This window comes from Lactuca virosa, chromosome 9 (genome assembly GCF_052849685.1).
Source record: "Lactuca virosa cultivar CGN04683 chromosome 9, Lactuca_virosa_CGN04683_v6, whole genome shotgun sequence".
Classification (NCBI taxonomy): Eukaryota; Viridiplantae; Streptophyta; class Magnoliopsida; order Asterales; family Asteraceae; genus Lactuca; species Lactuca virosa.
Window position 1 is genome coordinate 210,664,130 of NC_136434.1, and position 11,598 is coordinate 210,675,727.

Consider the following 11,598-nt stretch of genomic DNA (forward strand, 5'->3'; position numbering starts at 1 on the left):
GATTTCAAAACCCATTCTGAACTCGAAGTCTGGAGGAAATCGAACTCAAATAACCCTAGGGTTTTCGTGTGTTCATCTTCATCTTCACCAGATTTGATTTCAGGAACAAAACTGCAAATGATTTTATCTTCCTCTCCAAAGATTCAAATATTCACACATAAACACCAAGAGCACATAGTTAGGTATGTTTTATGAGTTCATTTTCTGATTTTTATGTCTGATTCCTTCAGTAAAACCCAAACTAAAAGTGTGCTGAAGGTAAGGAACGTTAGAAATGTCGCCGTTGAAGATGACCGAAAAATCATACTTGGACGGAATACTTATGTTTGGCCGGAAACCATGCCGGAAATCGGGAAAACCGACTATTACCAGTGGTATAATGTATACATTTCAATAAGTTCAAGGTTAAATAAAACACGAAAAATAATTCAGTAACCAAATATGAACATTTGCTTAAGCACGTTACCTTTTCAAGTCATTATCCCTTTGGAAAACTAAAACAAAATTTATAGAAAAGTTTATATCACAAGGACCAAAAATGTAAGTTTACTTTTTTATTACTATTTATTATGCAAAATGAATATAACGCAAATCTACACGTGAGTAATCCGGAATGTAATGATCCGCAATATCTGCCGTTCATTCTAAAACGTGCATAAATCAACGACCGATGTCATCGATCCGCGTCATACATTCTTATTGGCTACTTTCACAACAACACAACTCTACAAAACCACTGAAACACGGCGAAAATATCAAAAATTAAACAGTTGATCCGATTTCATTTTTCTGTAGTAACAATGGCCGGAAGAGGAAAGTCAATTAAGTCCGCCGCCGTAGCCAAGAAGTCGACATCTCGTAGCAGCAAGGCTGGACTCCAGTTTCCGGTTGGTCGTATCGCTCGTTTCCTCAAAACAGGAAAGTACGCTGACCGGATCGGTGGCGGTGCTCCCGTGTATCTCGCCGCCGTCATGGAGTACCTTGCGGCTGAGGTACTGGAATTGGCCGGAAATGCTGCCAGAGACAACAAGAAGACTCGAGTTGTGCCACGTCACATACAGTTAGCGGTGCGAAACGATGAAGAATTGAGTAGATTGCTTGGAGCTGTTACGATTGCAAATGGCGGAGTGATGCCCAACATTCACGCTCATTTGCTTCCTAAGAAGACTTCTGTTACATCTTCTAAAGGTGATGAATAGGTTTATGTATCTTGTAGAATTGAAGCTCTGATTACCGTATTGTATTTTTTTAAACTGATTTCTCAGTTATAGTAGTTATCGGTTGTGAATGAATGATTGATTTGTGAAATATAATTTGATTTATGCAGTTTTAATTCCAATTTATAAGTGATATTGTATCTAACATCGGTAGCTGGTAATTTTTTCTTGATTTACAAACTATTCTTTGATCAGCAAATTGTTCTTCGAGCGTAACTGTTTATAACTTGATCGATTCTCTGAAGTAGTTTGATTGTGATTACTTGTGATTTGGCGGAAGGTGACATAAAAAGAAATGTAAACGAATAATACAATATTATTTAAAAGAACTCAGAAGAGGGTCTGCCTACTTTTGATGGACAATTTTTTTTATTACTGTTAACAGGTTGTGACTAAAATACCCCTATATATAGTTTATTTTGTTCATATTTCAATTTTCCTAAAAGACCAATATACCCCTGCACGTAAATATGCCACAGTGCAGTAAAATGGGACAGTAGGTAATTTGTGACAAAACTGCCCTTGTGTTGGGTTGACATAAGTTGTTCTTTTTAATTTAGAAAACATGTATGGTGTGAGAAAAGTGGTTGCATGTTATAAATTCATCATTTTTTGTTTTAATGTAGCTTGATCTTTAGATTCTATCACTATTGCCACCTGGAATTCAAATTCATCACCCCAAATTCGAATTCACAAAAAACCAATCAGAAAATTTCAAAATGATTTGCTAAACGAAAAAAACATGATTAAGTAATACTAAAAGTGCATTGCTATAAGTAAAGATTTATCACATTTACATCCCTTTATACCATTAAACCCTTTAAGGCTATGTACTTTACAGTTATGTATTGTTTTTCCCATTAACCATTTTGCCCTGATGTTGTTGATTATTAATAAGAAATATAAAATTTTGATGCTTATGGACCATTTTGCCCCTGTATTATTACTCAATGAAGCTGCCTTGAATATGTATAATCATTTCAGATAAAACTTGCCCAAATCAAAATAATTGTATCTTTATTCTATCTTATAAGCAGGGAATCGATCTACTGGCAGGAGTGGAAGCCATTATAAGCCATTTAGTGGTGAAGAATTTCAAGATCCCTTGTGTACATGCTCCTGCCTGCCCTATTACCTTCTTCACTCACCAAGTCTATATGTCCAAAATATGTTGCTGAAGAATTGAGTTGATATGCACATATACACATTCATATAATCATACATATAATAATTGGGTTTTGGTATGATTTTTGAAACAGTTGGGATATATGTTCTCGCCATGTGTTGAACGATTTTGGAATTTTTTGAGCTTGAGTTGGAGTTGAACGGTTTACAGGGACAAGCCATGAAAGTTGAAGAAGGCGACCAATCTAGAGAGCATAATGCATTTGTGCCCTAAATCGTTTTATTAGGGTGGACTATTTCTTATTTATTGTTGACTAGATATACCAGCTCATCAGTTAAATATGCCAACTTAACTCAAATATGCCAACTCATCCGTTCACATGAATCATCCGGTTACCACAAGGTGAGATTTGAACAAAATGTATAATTCGTTGGTGTTTTTTGTACAAAACCCTCAATTGGATGGTGTTTTTTAAACAGACAAAACTTCGATGATGTTTTTTGAATGTTTTTGAAACATTCTTACCATTATTAGTCATTTTCCCTTAAAACAAATATTAAGTAATATTTTGACTAAACTGAAAAATTGGTCCTTATAATTTTCAAAAAATTGTTGATAGGGTCCAAAAAATTTCCATTTTGTATGGAAGGTTCAAAATCAGAAAACTCCTGTTATTTTGGTCTTAAAAAGCTAAAAAAATTGTTATGCTGTTATAATTTCCATTTTATATTTTCTATATTTAGTTTTGAAACGTCCCAAGAATCAGACTATAAAATTTTCATTTTTAGATTAATAAAACCACAATCCATATCGTTTACGTAAAACCCAAGTTATCAAAATGTATCGATACATCATCAATATCAGAGTAAATAAAAAAAGGCAGAATCGAGTGGTGTGTGTGTCCTGCAATCATCTCGAACTCTTCCATTTGAAAACGGAAGTACCTCAAACATAAACTGAAAACCGTAAACATAAAGCCTAGTGAGTTCCCAAGATACCAGATACCACACACACATACACACACACACACACACACACACACACACATATATATATATATATATATATATATATATATATATATATATATATATATATATATATATATATATATATAACACATAACGAGCCCCGCCCAATGAGTAAAACGGGCCCCGGCCAATAAGTATAACGAGCCCCGCCCAAACTCGCATAACGCATGCAAATCATATACACATACCATGATAATCATATAACATACAAACACATGCGAAAATCACAAAGATAATAGCATACCGTACAATCATCGGGCCCCGCCCACTGAGTATAACGGGCCTCACCCAAACTTACATAACGGGCCCCGCCCACATACAAATCATATACACATAACCAGATACTAGCGTACAAAATAACCATCGTGCCCCGTCCAGTAAGCATACAAGCATATACACATGCAAGAGTCACACAGACATCTAACATCCTACATAACAAACCATGAGCCGACATTGGTGCCTTCAACCCGCTAAACGTAGTGAGGAAACTCACCTCGCACTGTCGAATCTCACAGAAAGAATCTCTAGCTGCTGGCCCGCAAGAATCCCCGCGCTATCAATCACAAGTTAATCATCCATCAATAATCGGATCCGACCCACACTAAGTGTCCAAACTAGGGTAAAAGACCTTTTTACCCTCTTCAAAACTTGGCTCAAAGCCAAGGCCAAATTCAATAATCCAAAGGCCCAAATTCCAATTAAACACCCAAGGCCCAAATATGGTCCAAAATATCCCATGGTCAACCTTGGTCAAACTTCTGGTCAATGTCAAAGTAAACAATCAATGTTGACCAAACACACCGTGTTTCCCCTTGGCCACGCCGTGTTCCGCCAGCATCTAATCAATCGGGAAAATTCCCGGCCACACGCCGTGTTGGCTTGCCACCACGCCGTGTTTGCGCGAGTTCCAACAGCTTAATACATTAAGTTGTTTTCTTAGATTCCAAGAGCTCCAAAGCTTAGATCTAGTCCATAATGTGGTCCAGAAGGACAAAGTTTCCAACTTTATCCATTGGGACTACCCAAAAAGGTTCAAAACTCAATCCATAAAGCTTAATAATACAAGAGCTTAACCAACAAACACTTAATCCTTAAAGTTCAAAGTCCATCCTTTCCAGAAGTGATTCAAACACTAAAACCATCCCAAAAGTTGTTGCTTTATAGACATACATGTCCAATGCATGTATTAGGTCAAAATGGGGATTTATGACCTAATCTCTATGCATGACATCAAAACTTGATTATAATCCAGATCCAAAACACTACTAACTCCTCTTGACCAGGAGATTCATAAAGTTGCAAACTTTATGAGGTCTAACCATTCCATCATTCAAGAATAAGAAGCTAAAGGAACAAAACTCAAGATATAACAACTTGGAATGATAAAAGTCGAGTCTTGGACACTTACAAAGGTCCAGAAGAATGCCAAGGTGGAGAATGGGGACTTGCTTGCTTGATATTTCCTTCCTTCCTCCTCCTTCTTCATTCTTAGCTTCAAAAAGCACCAACTAGCTCTAAAAATGGAGGAAGATGATTAGGGTTTCTTTCAGGGCTTGAGGGGATGAGGATGGACAAACCCTAGCATCCTTATTCCTTTAAATAGAGAGCAAAACCCGAAAGATTAGGATTTTCATTCCAGTTGTCAACACGCCGTGTTGACCTTAACGAAGCCGCACTTCTTCTTATCTATACACGCCGTGTTGAATCCTCCAACACGCTGTGTACAATACTCAAAATGGGATTTATTCCCAACAATTGTTCCTCAAGATTCCGGGTGTTACAAGTCTCCCTCACTTAAATTAGATTTCATCCTCGAAATCATTCCTTACCATCCCATGCACGCCAGATAACCTGAAGAACGCAACCACAACCCCCAAGCATATAACGGCCTTCCCAAGGCTATCGAACCCAATCTTAGCAGAACTCTCCAAACCCGATAATGAACGAATCCTTAATCCCTTGCAGAAAACCACTTCTACCTTACCTGAAACCTGAAATATGAAGTCTCAAATTGGTCTGACTCCCTGAGAGACTGCCCATACTTAACCATTGCTAATTCCATTTCACTTATCCCCCAAACTGACTACTCAACTTCTGATAACCTGAGGTTCCCACTAGAAAACAGAATCACAGACCATACGCTGCTGCCGACAACCTTTCACTTGACTAAAGGGACATATATTCCTTCGAGGGAAGGCTCATCCTAATGATAACAATTCCATGAATATAATGAACAACGTGGGACAAACTGGGAGATAAACATTCTAGTGCTGAAGAAGACACTGCTTCCTTTAATTGCCGGACCAACATACCACTGCTGAAATTTTGAAATCCCATACTCGCATGACCCCCACATAGATAGAACCAATCCAAAACACAATCACAAGAGCCTGATCTGCAAACAAAATTGAAACCATCCCTTAACCCTGAACCCTTCAGCTGATACCCTTGACATTCATATTCCTTAATTCATATCCTATTGAAGAGAAGGCCTTGCACATAAACAGCCACGATTCCCAACGCGAGTTCCCACCAAGAACCATCTCGGTACCCAACTTATAACCCGAGATACAAGGATTTACATTTGCATTTCATCAGAAACTTTCTGATTCACAACAACCCCTCACTAATCCAGAGTATAGAGATTCTCAAACCATCTCTGAGACTACCAGTCTCGTACATGGTCCAGCCACCAGGTTCCCAAGAGTCCAAATGATAATGCTACCCAACCCAAACATCCCTCTGCACCACTTACTGACCATACAATCAATCCTGGAACCCAAGATCCAATACCTCGACCCAACGGTCTCTACCAGATCCCACCTGCATTGCCATAAACACATGGGCCTCGCCCACGGGTCCCACCCAAACTATTCCACGGAGCGGCCTCGCCCACAGGTCCCACCCGCTTAGAGATGCACAGGCTGGACTTCGTCCCGGACCCCAACAGTCCTCAACCTAAAACATAGACATGCTCATCGACAATCCTGCCCGTCGTTACCCAAAGCACGAACTGCTCCCCCCTTTACACTCATAACTACTTCAGATGATCTTCTACCTTAACTGGTGAATGCCACGATCCCATCGCAGTCTTACAACACTTCTACCCAACCATGGTTATCACCCATGGTCTTACCATACCCAAACCATCTCAACCCCAATTATCCTGAAATCGAATTTGCAACCGGCTGTACTCCAATCAGGTGTTCGGTTCATGTTTCGAATCTTAAAGCCTTTATCAAACAAGAACAGGCAGCGAAACTCTAACACAACCCTCAACCTGGATTCATCCACAAGCCTGCTAAAAAAAGAAGATGCCGACCAGCTGTTGGAAGTTTCCTGAACTCCCACTCACACAACCTCAATCCAAACAGCCACTTGGGTCGTCTCTCCTCCTGACCAGGATATGAAACTTGCCCTAGTTCCACACCCAATCCAACTCCCGAAATTCTGATCGATTCTACCCTACTTGGATTCGTCGAAGCTCTCCTATCCCATAAAACTTGATGGATTCCCAACCCATCTTATCTTCCTATGCGTGAACTGTCTATGATATACGCTTACTAATACTGGCGTTCCATTACTAGCCAATCTCAATGATCACCCAACTCCTGAAATCTAGAAGAATATTCGCTGAAATCTTAGCAAGTCCGATAGCTCCAATCACCTCCCATGATACAACGCCAAACCCTAAAGTCCTTTAACCGACGACTAAAGACCATACTCTTGCTCGAAACTGGTGAATCTTCACCCCAGTTCACTATCCACAAAGAATTACTGAATCCTAACCATCTACAATCCTTGTGATAGGAAAATACCCTGGAACTTCCAATGACCAAACAACTCAGGCGACTTTCACCACCATCTTCTTGCTATCGCTTCTTCCCTAGGAACGTTAGTGATTGAACCCAAAGATTCCTCCATGGAAAACTGCCGATCATACCATAAAAAATGTTAACATGACTGAACTCTGGCTTCATTGGAGAACCAACCAACTAATCTGGCCATAAACCTTCCAAATGATACCCCTGAATTGACACCATCAATGAATCGGAACAACAACCGAACAAACTGAAACCCGCTCAACAAGATACGAATCACTAATGACTCTTGGCATGCAAGAATAACATACAACAATTCGTAATGATATAATCCCAAACAATAGCAGAGAACCAAGCCAAAGATAATGGTTACCCATACCAATACAACATTCCATAGCAATATAAATTCTGATAATAATCAAGAGGAAGACAAAAGATAATATACCTGTAATAGCATCTGACGAAATCCTGACCTCCCCTTCCTGCTGAGGCACCTGCGATGGAACCTGAGCTGCCCCAACCACCAAGTGTGGGCAGTTTGCTCTGATATGGCCATGCTGATGACAACGATGACACAATTATACCTCCAGGGTGCATTCTCGGCGTAGGTGACCCTTCCATGCGCGCCTGCCACATTTAGACTTGTCGCGCACATGATCATGTGCTCCTTCATCCTTTGTGCAAACATCGTGACCCCTGGGGTCTCTAACACTACCCATCTCAACATCCAACTGATTAGGTAGCCGAGTCGGACCATGAGTCCGCTTCCTCTTCCCTAGTCGTCTCTCTGAACCAATCTCCTGCTCCCTAGCCACCTCAACCATCTCATCGAATGCCGGAACAAAAAATGTATGATCCTCGAACCTGGCGACCAATCTATCTGCGACACGACTAATCATGACTGGTAACTCCTCACGTATAGCACACGAAACCTCCGTGACAATCCAATCATGGAATCAATCCCCAAGAATGGATGATGCATCAACTACCTTTGATCCCCCATGACAAGGGCTAGCAATAAGATTCTCATCCCTGAAAGATTCTAGGGCTCCACAATCCTCGAGCTCCCGACGAGTCCCCAACTGTCCTACTGCAATCTTGGACCTAAAGGCCCCGAGACGATCTACCAATAACTCCATAATCCCCTCCTTAACTGAACCGAATATCACATGAGTCCATTCCAAAATACCGTGGGTAATCTCTGATGAGATGAACACCCGCATGCGCTCATCGATCGGCTCAGCACCTGCACCTGAGCCTGAATCTGAACCCGAACCTCCTTCTCGAGTGCTCATGACCATACTAAAAAACAACATGCAAATGGTCAGATCATACCCAAGAATCCTCATCCCACAGGATTCCTAGATTCTCCGCAACTTTCCTCGACTCGAGTATGGATCCAGTGCTTTCAGTAGTACGAGCCCAATACTACATTCCATACCTATCCATGCTTTCCTCAAGAGTCATCCCAAATCCTCTAAGTCACCTTCTCAAACAGATACTCCAAATAACTGCTAAACAACACAACTAAACCACCGAAGCACTTCCTAGGCTTTCCTAGGTTTCTGACCTCAACCTGCCATCATCCGCTGAAGAACTCCCCGTAATGTCAGTTGCCTACTACATGAATACCATCACATGCAACAAAGCTCAGATAATCCTTCGAGTAAAAGACTCGTCCCTACAACGGTTAGACTCAAATGAGAGCTGCGTGTGACATCCCCAATTTCACGGCCAAAAAAGACCGAATTGTTTATGCTTATTTAAAAATCAGAGTATCCTTTTGAAGAATAATGTTGCGGAATTTGTTCCCAAAATATGATAAAAGTATTATCAAAGCATTTCCGAAGAAATGTGTTTTAGTTATAGTAAAAATGTTGGGATGTCATTGTCAATACAGTACATAAGCAAAAACAGAAATACTACAGGCCTTACAAACATCTATTATTCTAATGGCCTATAATCCATAGATCTCTCATCGGATCATCACTCTTGTGCTCTTTTGCCACTAGCTGTAATACAAGAAAATGGGTGGATCAGGCTTGGGAGCCTAGTGATCACATAGGGTTTTCAACCCACAATAATTAAGTTCATTAATTTCATCAAATCATTCAACCCGATTGCCCATTCCCGTTATCCTCACTTTCTGTCCCTAAAGCATCTAATTTAAGGGACCCAGCCTAAGGATTTTCATCGGGATTGACAATACTGCTCAGGGGATGCCTCAACAATATATGCCAGTAGTGCAACCATGAGGGGGATGGAGTACACCTGGTGAACACATCGTTCACAAACACCTACAGGTTGCGAGCCTACTAGCGTTCCACTAGACTGTCTAGAATAGTCCGTGGTCGTCATCTATACTCCGCTAGATGACTGGGTCAGCTTTCAACATCGAGGCCTCTCATCATTTTATTTCATCTTTCATCATCTATTTAATCTACCCATCTTTTCGCAACATATTGACGGTATAAAATACATATATAGTTTAAATCAAGTGAAACATGTATACATCGTTCATCTAGCATAGATATCAAGAACACATATAATATGTACGTATAGCACATAATTTATATTAAATACTTCATATCTATGTGTAAGATGAAAGTAACTATGCACTCACTTGTTAAAGTGATGACTCGAAATTCGGGAAGCGCTTCGCTTGTAACAATTTTTTTTTCCTTTGATGAAACCTAGTATCATTATTACTAGATTTTAGTCTAATATTTATTGCAACTAATTATTAGTCTAGATTCATAATTAACTCAAAGTCTACTTTCATGATCTATCAAGTAAGGAACAACCAGGTAGGATCATATCGGAGGTAGGGTCCGTTTGGTATACGAAGTATACTGTTTGGAAAGCCCACTTTAAACACCTCACTAAATCACTACTTAGACATCATCCCCGTAAGTAGATCAATCAGTATAATGACTTTGAATCACTAATAAATCTTTTTTACAGGTTCATAATAACGATAAGGAACTTAAACATAACTTATACTTAAAGTAGGGTAATCATAACTCACTTACAAGGGGGTTTAGCGAGGAACCGAGCTCTGCACGGGAAGAACTTTTGAGCTGAAAGCTCTTCTTCTCGGGGCCTTTTGGTGGTCCCCAACTCACTCCTAGCACCTAGGAGGTGCTAGGGATGAACTTAGAAGGTTTGGTGTGTTTGGGAGAGAAGGGTTGAGAAAGGTGTGAGAAAAATGAGTGATTTGCGCCTCTATTTATAGGCGCGAAGTTCGAGTTACGCGGGGCGTACTGTAGTATGCTGGGCATACTCCGTGCTATGTGGGGTGTACCAGCGCCACGTGTCGAGATCGCATTCTGTAATGCCCGCATATTCGGGCTAGTCAATTAAAATATAATAAGCGTTAAAATGATTTTTTTTATATAGAAGATTATCTAGGATAAATAATCTTAACAAAAGTAATAGTTAGGGTTAACAATTGTAACATATTCGACGTAATAAAGAATAATTATTTGAATATTATATGTTTCATGATTATTATGATATAATAAAATAGGAAAAATCAGTCGAATCGTCCGTAAATCGTAAACATAAGTGCGCTAAAACATATATATATATATATATATATATATATATATATATATATATATGGATTGGACATAGTCAAATGTCATTAATCCGGCAGTATGGATTAATACATAGTCAGTTGTCCTTAGTCCGAGAGTATGGACAGGACATAGTTATCCGTCATTAATCCGGGAGTATGGATTTAGACGTAGACACTTGTCCCTAATCCGAGAGTATGGAATGGACACATTTATTGATCCGAGAACATGGATTAGATCTGGGAGTAAGAGTAAAATTTAAGGTCCGAGAGTTATGGATAGTCTCGTTGTGAGGATTGACGGGGTGGGGTAAGAGTTGATTATAAATATGGGGAAATTGTATATTTTGTGAGTTTTAAATTATATATATGATATAACATTGTGGGATTGAAACCCCTATGTACTCACCAGGTTTCCCAACCTGACCAACTCAAGCTTATTTGTATCGCAGGTGTCGATATGAAGTTACATTACACTGAGAGATTAAAGAGATGTAGATCACTAGTGAAAATAAATGTAAGTTCTGTTTATGCTTATGTTTATGTATTGAAGATGATATCCCAAATGTTTTAAAATGAATAAAATACATTTCTTCGGAAATGATTTGATAACGTATTTATCATGTTTTTCTGGGAACAAATTCCGCAACACTTTTATTAAAAGAGGTACTCTGATTTTTATAAAGCATAAACAAAATCAGTCTTTTCAAGGCCGTGAAAATAGGGATGTCACAGTTGGTATCAGAGCATTAGTTTAAACGAACTAGGAGTAAGGATTTATTTCTAGACTTAAACTTAGAATGCTAAGCAATGATCGTGAGGAGTG

General features: G+C 39.4%; 1 pseudogene; it reads left to right on the plus strand.

Moving 5' to 3' along the window:
* The first annotated feature begins 774 nt into the window (after positions 1 to 774).
* Positions 775 to 1,326, plus strand: LOC145137093 (putative histone H2A.2 pseudogene; annotated as a pseudogene).
* Positions 1,327 to 11,598: the final 10,272 nt, after the last annotated feature.